Consider the following 8,826-nt stretch of genomic DNA (forward strand, 5'->3'; position numbering starts at 1 on the left):
GTTCTGACCGAAGAAAATAGGCTGCCAGCTTTCCATCTCTTCATAAATAACTTTCTTGGCTGAGGGTCTGGGACTGCAAAACAGGTAATTTTTCACTCCAATTGGTAAAAAAGTAGAGGCACCTCAGGAATTTATATCATTGCCTAAACCCTCCTATGAACAGAAATGTAAAACATTCTGCATCTGCAAGGCACTGGTTGCAGCAGCAGAGACAGGAGAAATAGCACTGTTTCTCACAGTATTCTGCTCTAAAGCAGTTCATATTTTCCATGGTTTCCAGTTAGTTTGGCCAAGACAGATGAATCCTGGGGCTCATTACAGAAATGTGAGGTATTCTATAAAAATTAAATAGATGCATGTGATGCTTTTAAGCAGAGCCTAAAAGCAGAGGAGAAGGTGACTAATCTCTGACCAACTGGCTCATTAGCCAGTTTTGAGGGTTCGAGTCCTGGCTCAGAAAGTGAACCTTGGTCTACTGGAAAGTCTATAGAGAATCCTCAGCAAGGTAATCCAAATCTATTAAAGCAAATGAAGTCACCCAATCCAGGCAAAAATAGGTCTCTTAGGGCATCAAGGATTTTAAAGATAAAGCACAAGACATGGAAAAACAACTGCTTGACAGTGAAAACCACAATGCAGCGTGTGAAAACAACAGAAGTCTGAACAGCCAGCATTTGTATGTAGGTGCAAAGAACCACAAGCAAATACCACTCACCAAGAGTTTGCAAGTGGTACAAGAGCATGCACAATAAGGGACAAAACCCAACAAGGAGAGAATGACAGCAGGATCACTAATTCAGAGGAAATCTCTTTAGAAGTAATTAAGAGCAATGGACAATGCTGCATCAGCAGAGAACTGAACTGTCATCTTGGAAGGAACTGTGACAGTTCCATGCTTCTAAGTTGGGCACTGATGCACAAGCTAGAGCACTGCCAGAATCTGGATACCAGCAATTGAAAACAACCCATTGGTCTTCAATGATGATACCATCTCTGGCTCAGCAACTCAGAACAGCCTAGAGGAGCTAAGGAAAGGGAAGCAGATATGATTACCTTGTTCTTGTGAAGACATCTGTTATTGTCCCCTGTTGTAAACACGACATAGAGAGCAGCACAGAGCATTGATCTAACCCTGTAACACCTCAAAAACATTCAGAACAGGATTGCAAGACAAATTCTCACCATGCTACCAAGAATTTTTTTCAGACCTGAAGGGAGTTGGGGTGGGAGTACTTACCCACAAAGCAAGAGAGTTCTAGCAAAGGGGGTCTAGATGCTGCCAGGGGCAGAAAAAATATAATGGAGTTTTCACTTACAGATACACTCAGGAGACACAGGTTTCTAAACAGTGAAAAACATTCTCCACATAAGAAAGAGAAATCTTTGGAGTGGGGGATTGGTAGCAAATACATTTCTACGTGGGACAGAGCAAAGCAAATGCTAACCTAGCTTCAACAACTTCTTTGGGAGATACTGTTCCCTTTTGGGCTGTGCACTACATGGAAAGATACAGCACATTTCTGATAGGATGTATAGTGAAAATGTCTGTACTGTGACATTCTGCTCTAAGGAAAACATGAGAAAAATGCAGTCAGAGACTTTATAAACCTTGCATGGAAAGCAAGCTGTAGGGCAAAACCATGTAAATTCCATATGATGGAAATCATACCCAGCAGAGCAAGATGAACATACTAGAGGGTACACACTGGCCACACTGGGATGAAGATGCATAGAATCATAGAATCAATAAGGTTGGAAGAGACCTCAAAGATCATCAAGTCCAACCTGTCACCCAACACTTCATGACCACTAAGTGCCACATCCAATCCCCTCTTGAACACCTCCAGGGACGGTGACTCCACCACCTCCCTGGGCAGCACATTCCAATGGCTAACAGCTCTCTCTGTGAAGAACTTTCTCCTCACCTTGAGCCTAAACTTCCCCTGGCTCAGCTTCAGACTGTGTCCTCTTGTTCTCGTGCTGGTGGCCTGGGAGAAGACACCAACCCCCTCCTGGCTACAACCACCCTTCAGGTAGTTGTAGACAGCAATAAGGTCTCCCCTGAGCCTCCTCTTCTCCAGGCTAAACAATCCCAACTCCCTCAGCCTCTCCTCATAGGGCTTGTGCCTGAGGCCTCTCACCAACCTCGTTGCCCTTCTCTGGACACATTCAAGAGTATAAACTCATTTGAAACACCAAGTATGTAAAGAAACATGTGCTCAGTCCTGAATGCTGCTCTGCAAAACTGTCTAACAGACATAGGCTTTAACAGTTACAAAAACATCTGGAAATCTGAAAGCATTAACCAAAGATGACCATCCAGAAATATAGTAGCTAAGTGCAAAATTGACTTGTTCTCAGGCTCTTGTACTGTAAATATTGATGCATTTTCCAAATTTGTGTAGTCAGAGAGCAATCATTTATCCACAAGAGAAGCTGGGTGTTGGTGTATATAAATAAAGAAAGAAACTTTGGCTTTACTCCACAGACATTAAAGCTTCACGTCTTCATGCATGGAAGAACTGTATGAGCTAAAACTCATCATAAAACTCTTTACAGCCTAAGGGACCTGGCAATTCTCAGCCTAACCTTTCCCACAAGCAGAAAGGCTACAGAAGTATTTTGGTTTCAAATATATGACTGCAGTGTTGCATGAAAACTAAGCAAGACCTGATGATGGTTAGACATGTGGCCTCTGGAGCACTTGACAAAAGAGCTACGAAGCAAACCGGCCCAGAACCAGATCTTATATGTTGCACACACAAGCTCTTTAAAAGAAGAATCTGCCTGGTGCCAGGCAAAATGTGAACTTTGATTGCTACAGAGGTTGCTGAGGGGAAACCTGTGCACAAAGTATTTGTGAACAGTGCCACAGATAACACTAGTTGCTCAAAATGGTGCAGAATAGTTAAGAGAGTGGCAAAACACCTTGTAGTAGGTAATGGAATAGAATAGAATAGAATAGAATAGAATAGAATAGAATAGAATAGAATAGACCAGACCAGACCAGACCAGACCAGGTTGGAAGAGACCTTCAAGATCATCGTGTCCAACCTATCACCCAACACCATCTAATCAAGTAAACCATGCAACCAAGCACCCTATCAAGTCTCTTCCTGAACACCTCCAATGATAGTGACTCCACCACCTCCTTGGGCAGCCCATTCCAATGGGCAATCACTCTCTCTATGAAGAACTCCTTCCTAACATCCAGCCTAAACCTCCCCTGGCGCAGCTTGAGACTGTGTCCTCTTGTTCTGGTGCTGGTTGCCTGGAAGAAGAGACCAACCTCTGCCTGTTTACAACCTCCTTTAAAGTAGTTGCAGAGAGCAATACGTATGAAATCCTCAGACATCAGAGGGGGGGGAAAAAAAGTGTTAAAAGGGACATGCAGAGGATCATTTAGGGATTTAAAATCTAAAAGTAGGACCAATTAAATTTTACACCAGCCTCAGACAAGCAGCAAGCTTGAGGAAATTTTTGTTATGCTTGTTGCAAAGACCAGAAGGAGAGAAAAAGATGTAGGTGGTGAAAGGGAGAGGGGAAAAAGTAGTCCTCCAGAGCAAAGCAGGAAGACATTTGTCACTGGGGGCTGGGAGAAACCCACCGATTTGTGCTCCAGACTACTGAATACATTGCCACATAGAAGAAAATTTATCTGAAGGGTGATTTGTGCCTGTCAGTAGTACCCTTGCTGCATTTCAGAGTACCTGTGTTTGCAACGTCTGACACCAGGGCACCTTTAACGAGCAGGAGCTTTAGCAGTTTGCAGTGAAGTACACATGAGGCATGCCAGGACAAGTCCCCATTATTTCCAGTATAACTGGTCGGTAGAAAGCAGTGTCATAGTAACACAGCACCTGCCCATGACAACTGGTAGAGGCCATGTGCAGCACTGCTAACTCCAGCAGAGAAGTGGCACCAGCAGAGAAGGCTTCTCAGATGCTCACGTATCATTCTATGGACAATTACAAACAAGAGTGCCTATGCTTCTAGAAATGGATGTCAACAGCCCTTTGGCTCTTGCAGATATCCAAGGAGACAGATGAAGGAAAAGTTACTTGGAGTACCTGGAGCAGAGCTCCTCCCATTTGCCCAAGATAGGAAGCTCATAACCATGAAGGCAAAACAGCAGTATGGCAACTGAGACAGTTCCAAAGTCACACGAGAAAACCAATGATGAAAAAGGGAACCCTGTGAGTCAGTTGCTGTGTAACAATCCCAGGAAGTTGTGCTTTCTGAAGTGCCTGCTGTGTACAGTTAGAAACAATGAGCCCATCTAACAACATGTATGACCACAACCCACTCAGAGCCTGTGAATGCAAAAGCGCTCTTCTTTCGACAGCACCTTAAGCCCACAGACCGTCCTGACTCACGTTTTCTTACTGAGATTCTGGATTTAAGTGACATGCCATCTCCCACAGCAGCAGCTGGACCATCTGCTCTTCCAGCAACACCATGAGAAGGCTCTTGGTGTTTTCTGTAAGGGCCGGATATCATCTGGTACAGGAAGCAGGGATGAGGGATAGCTGGAGCTCAGTAAGGTATCAAATGAGGGATAGCTGGAGTTCAGTAAGGTAGCAGTCTGGTCACAGAATGGCTTTTCAATATGCTGTAAGAGGGTTGAAAGAGTGGTGTGGGAATCAATATTTGTCCTCTTAAACCAAGACACCACTTCACCTGGTGTTTTCACTACCCACCTCCTTCCCCCCTCCTTGGGCGCTCCATTCCCGCTTGCATTGTACTAAGTCTTTGTTCACCGTTCCTGACCCTCCACATCAAGGCTGAGAAATCCTTTTGATGCTCCAACAGCCACAAACAGGCCTGATTTACACCCTATTCCATATCTAACCTTTATGTAATAACACTTAAAACATTTTCACTTTCCTCTGTTCCGCTTGCTTATTACTCCTGCACATTTGGGAAGCAATGCTTTAGGAAATGGAAAACTCTCCTGTCATGACTGCACAGGGATTTCTGCCTTTTAGATCCAGACACCAGCTCTCCTTAGATGCAGCAGGAAGCTGTAGTTCCACCACTAGGAGAAGTTTTAAATAGCTTCATCTCTCAGTGTGACTTTTAAAAAAGAAAGTCCATAATCTTGAATGTCTCCTAGAGGCTTGCATCTTTCAGGAGTTATATGACCATCTGATGTTTACACAAGAGTCTCTTCCAAGCATGACTGAGTTAAACAAAATAGTTCAAGGTCCTTATACTTTGCAAACTAAATTTAAGGCAACATAAACTGTGTTCTGGTTCCCAAACACCCTTCTCCTTCCCTGCACAAGGCGGCAGATACCTCACTTCTTTCTTTCAAAGGCACATTGTTTTTCACAGGATGCTCTCTGATGTGGCTACCAGCTGACACCCAATCCATGAGCTGACTCTGACTGCAAATTAGCAGACTTTGACTGCTATTTATGCCACCTAGGCAAGCCCACAGGACCAAACTGAATCTGCTGGTGCCCTGGATTGGGAGAGAAATAAACTCAAAACGAGGACTCAGAAGAGCTGATTGTCTGCTCATCCTTCAAGAATTGTATCACAAATAAAAGTTAAATCAATTAAACCTTTGTGGAACAACACCAGGCACTGTTGAAGTTCTGATGCAATATTTTTACAGCAGGACTCAGCCTGAGGAGCTTGAGCCAGCTAAGAAAGATGAACCACAAAGCCCCAAAACTGGTTCCTTACTGATGCTCTGAGGCTGAACTGCACATATGTGTATTGTGATCTTTGTCTTTGAGTCTCTGCCTGTTCAGATATTACTTTAGGTCTATGCTGTGAGTATGTACTTCCATGGTAGGATTCTGAGTAACAGGATATCAGGTGTCTGGGATTTAATTTCTCTAAACCACCTCATTTTGGAATAGAATAGAATAGAACAGAACAGAACAGAATAGAATAGACCTTTGAGATCATCAAGTCCAACTTATCATCCAACACCATCTAATCAACTAAATAATGGCACCAAGCACCCCATCAAGTCTCTTCCTAAACACCTCGAGAGATGGTGACTCCACCACCTCCCTGGGCAGCACATTCCAATGGCCAATCTCTCTTTCTATCAAGAACATCTTCCTAACATCCAGCCTAAACCTCCCCTGGCACAGCTTGAGACTGTGTCCTCTTGTTCTGGTGCTGGTTGCCTGGGAGAAGAGACCAAGCCCCACCTGGCTACAACCTCCCTTCAGGTAGTTGTTGTAGGCAGCAGAAGGTCTCGCCTGAGTCTCTTCTCCAGGCTAAGCAACCCCAGCTCCCTCAGCATCTCCTCATAGGGCTTCTGTTCCAGACCCCTCCCCAGCTTTGTTGCCCTTCTCTGGACACCTTCCAGCGAGTCAACATCCTTCCTAAACTGAGTGGCCCAGAACTGGGCACAGTACTCAAGGTGTGGCCTAACCATTTTACACCTCCCAAATGAAAATAGTACATATTTAAACTATGTCTTTAAAAAAAATCAAAGGACCTTAACTTTTTCTATAAGCTTTGTGTATCTCTGCTGTCAGTCATCAGTGCAGTCTATCAAAAATCTAGAATATATCTAGATTAACTTACATCCCCCACCTTTTTAGTGCATATTCACTGTGATGTGCACACCAGTTGTGACAGCACAACTTTTTAATCTCTTGGCCCAGCACATGTGAAGTACGGATAACAAATAATCATGACTTCAGGCTGAGCCAAAGTGCTACATTTACATCTTTGCTGCTTTATGCTTGCCATGCCAGTCTCTCACCACTCCATTCAGCAAAAAAAAAAAGAGGGTAAGAGATGACATTTTCCAGCAGAAGTGCTGAAATGATTTTTCAAGGAATGGTTAAGAAACAGCAAATATCATCAGTCCTGCCATAGCCCACATGAAAACAACTTTTTTTTGTTGCTCCTTGTGGATGGTTAGATGAAAGGCAAAATATAAAGTGGGTCATGACAGTAACTCCAGCACAGCTGAAAGCAAAATGTCCTACAAATTTTTTTGGTAGCCACTTCAAAGTAAAGGAAGTTTACTATAAAATCACCTATAATTACTCATATAGATTGTTATAGCAGAAAATTACATGTTTTCCCCTGAGATCCATCAACGACAAAAATGATGTACCTGATAGATCAAAACCTTTATGTATTACAGACAGTAGATAGACTCCCCTTTCTGATGTTAATTAAATAACTAAAGAGTTTGCATAAAATAAGTATATATTTCTCTCAGCCTCTTATCTCTCAAGAGACAGAACACCACAGTATTTCACAGAATCATCATGGGTGTTAGAGACCTCAAGGATCATCGAGTTCCAACCCCCCTACTATGGGCAGGGACACCCCACACTAGATCAGGCTGCTCACACCCTCATCCAACCTGGCCTTAAAAACCTCCAAAGATGGGGCTTCTACCACCTCCCTGGGCAACCTGTTCCAGTGTCTCACCACCTTCATGGCAAAGAACTTCTTCCTAATGTCTAATCTGAATCTACCCTCCTTTAGCATGGATCCAATCCCCCTAGTCCTGTCACTACCTGACAGCCTGAAAAGTCCCTCCCCAGCTTTCTTGTAGGCCCCCATCAGATACCAGAAGACCACAATCAGGTCTCCTCGGAGTCTTCTCTTCTCCAGACTGAACAGCCCCAACTCCTTCAGTCTGTCCTCATAGGAGAGGTGCTCCAGCCCTCTGATCATCCTCATAGCCCTTCCCTGGACATGTTCCAGCACCTCCAGAACCTTCCTGTAATAGAGGCTCCAGAACTGGACACAGTACTCCAGGGGGGGTCTCACCAGAGTGGAGTAGAGGGGCAGAATCACCTCCCTTGACCTGCTGGCCACACTTCTCTTGATGCAGCCCAGGATGTGATTGGCTTTCTAGGCTGCAAGTGCACACTGGTGGCTCACGTTGAGCTCCTCATCCAGCACCCCCCAAATCCTTTTCAGGGCTGTGCTAATTGTTTTGCAGCACAGCTAAAATAAAATGATCCATTATTTCCTTGAGTGTTCTCAAGACAGCAATAGAACTGCATGTAGGATGTAAGGAAATGTAAAGAATAGGCTAAAATAAAACGGTGTAAATGTTGCCAATTAATTAATGCTTCCACTGATAAATATTAATTCCATCTGTGGAAGCTCCAACACCATCTAAAAACTTGATGGAAAATGATAACTAATTACTTTCAGCTAATTGCAAAGCAAGGAACAGGTAAGCAATCATTTTTTTTTGTTGAAGGTTATGCAGCAAAGTATGAAGTCGTATTTCCTCCTTTACCACAGGGTTGTCAGAGTTAGAATAGATTACAGTTTGTCAGCCTCACTCACATGAAGAAGTTGGGGCATGCCTCTGAAGATGGTAATCTTTATTCCCTGCAGTTCAAAAATCACTGAAATACAACAAAGACGGATTTTCTTCATATGGGTTGAGCGTGGCTTAGTTGCAACCCTTAAGTTGTTTAAGAACAATGAAGAGGAGTAAGAATAGACAGATTTTTCCACTGATAAATGCTAACTGCCAGTGCTTCTTATTTTTCTTCTTTTTAAGGCAACTGTCAAGACACACTATAAAACAGTTTAAATAAGAAGGCAGTGACTATGCAGTGACTATAAACAAAACTGGCATTTCATTAAGCAACATTGGCCAAGTGGACTTGCTGACTGACAGCGTAGATTAGGCAGGTTAAATGAGTTTGAGAATCCACATTACATCTTCTTTCTCTGTGATGTAGTCACAAATTTAACTCATACCCAGAGCCAGGCATTTCTGTGAAGAGCCATATTGCTGTTCAAGCATTTCACATACATCTTGGGTGGTGTCAGGTTATATAGTGCCATCACCCTCCTATGTTAATAATT

Source organism: Dryobates pubescens, chromosome 5 (genome assembly GCF_014839835.1).
Source record: "Dryobates pubescens isolate bDryPub1 chromosome 5, bDryPub1.pri, whole genome shotgun sequence".
Classification (NCBI taxonomy): domain Eukaryota; kingdom Metazoa; phylum Chordata; class Aves; order Piciformes; family Picidae; genus Dryobates; species Dryobates pubescens.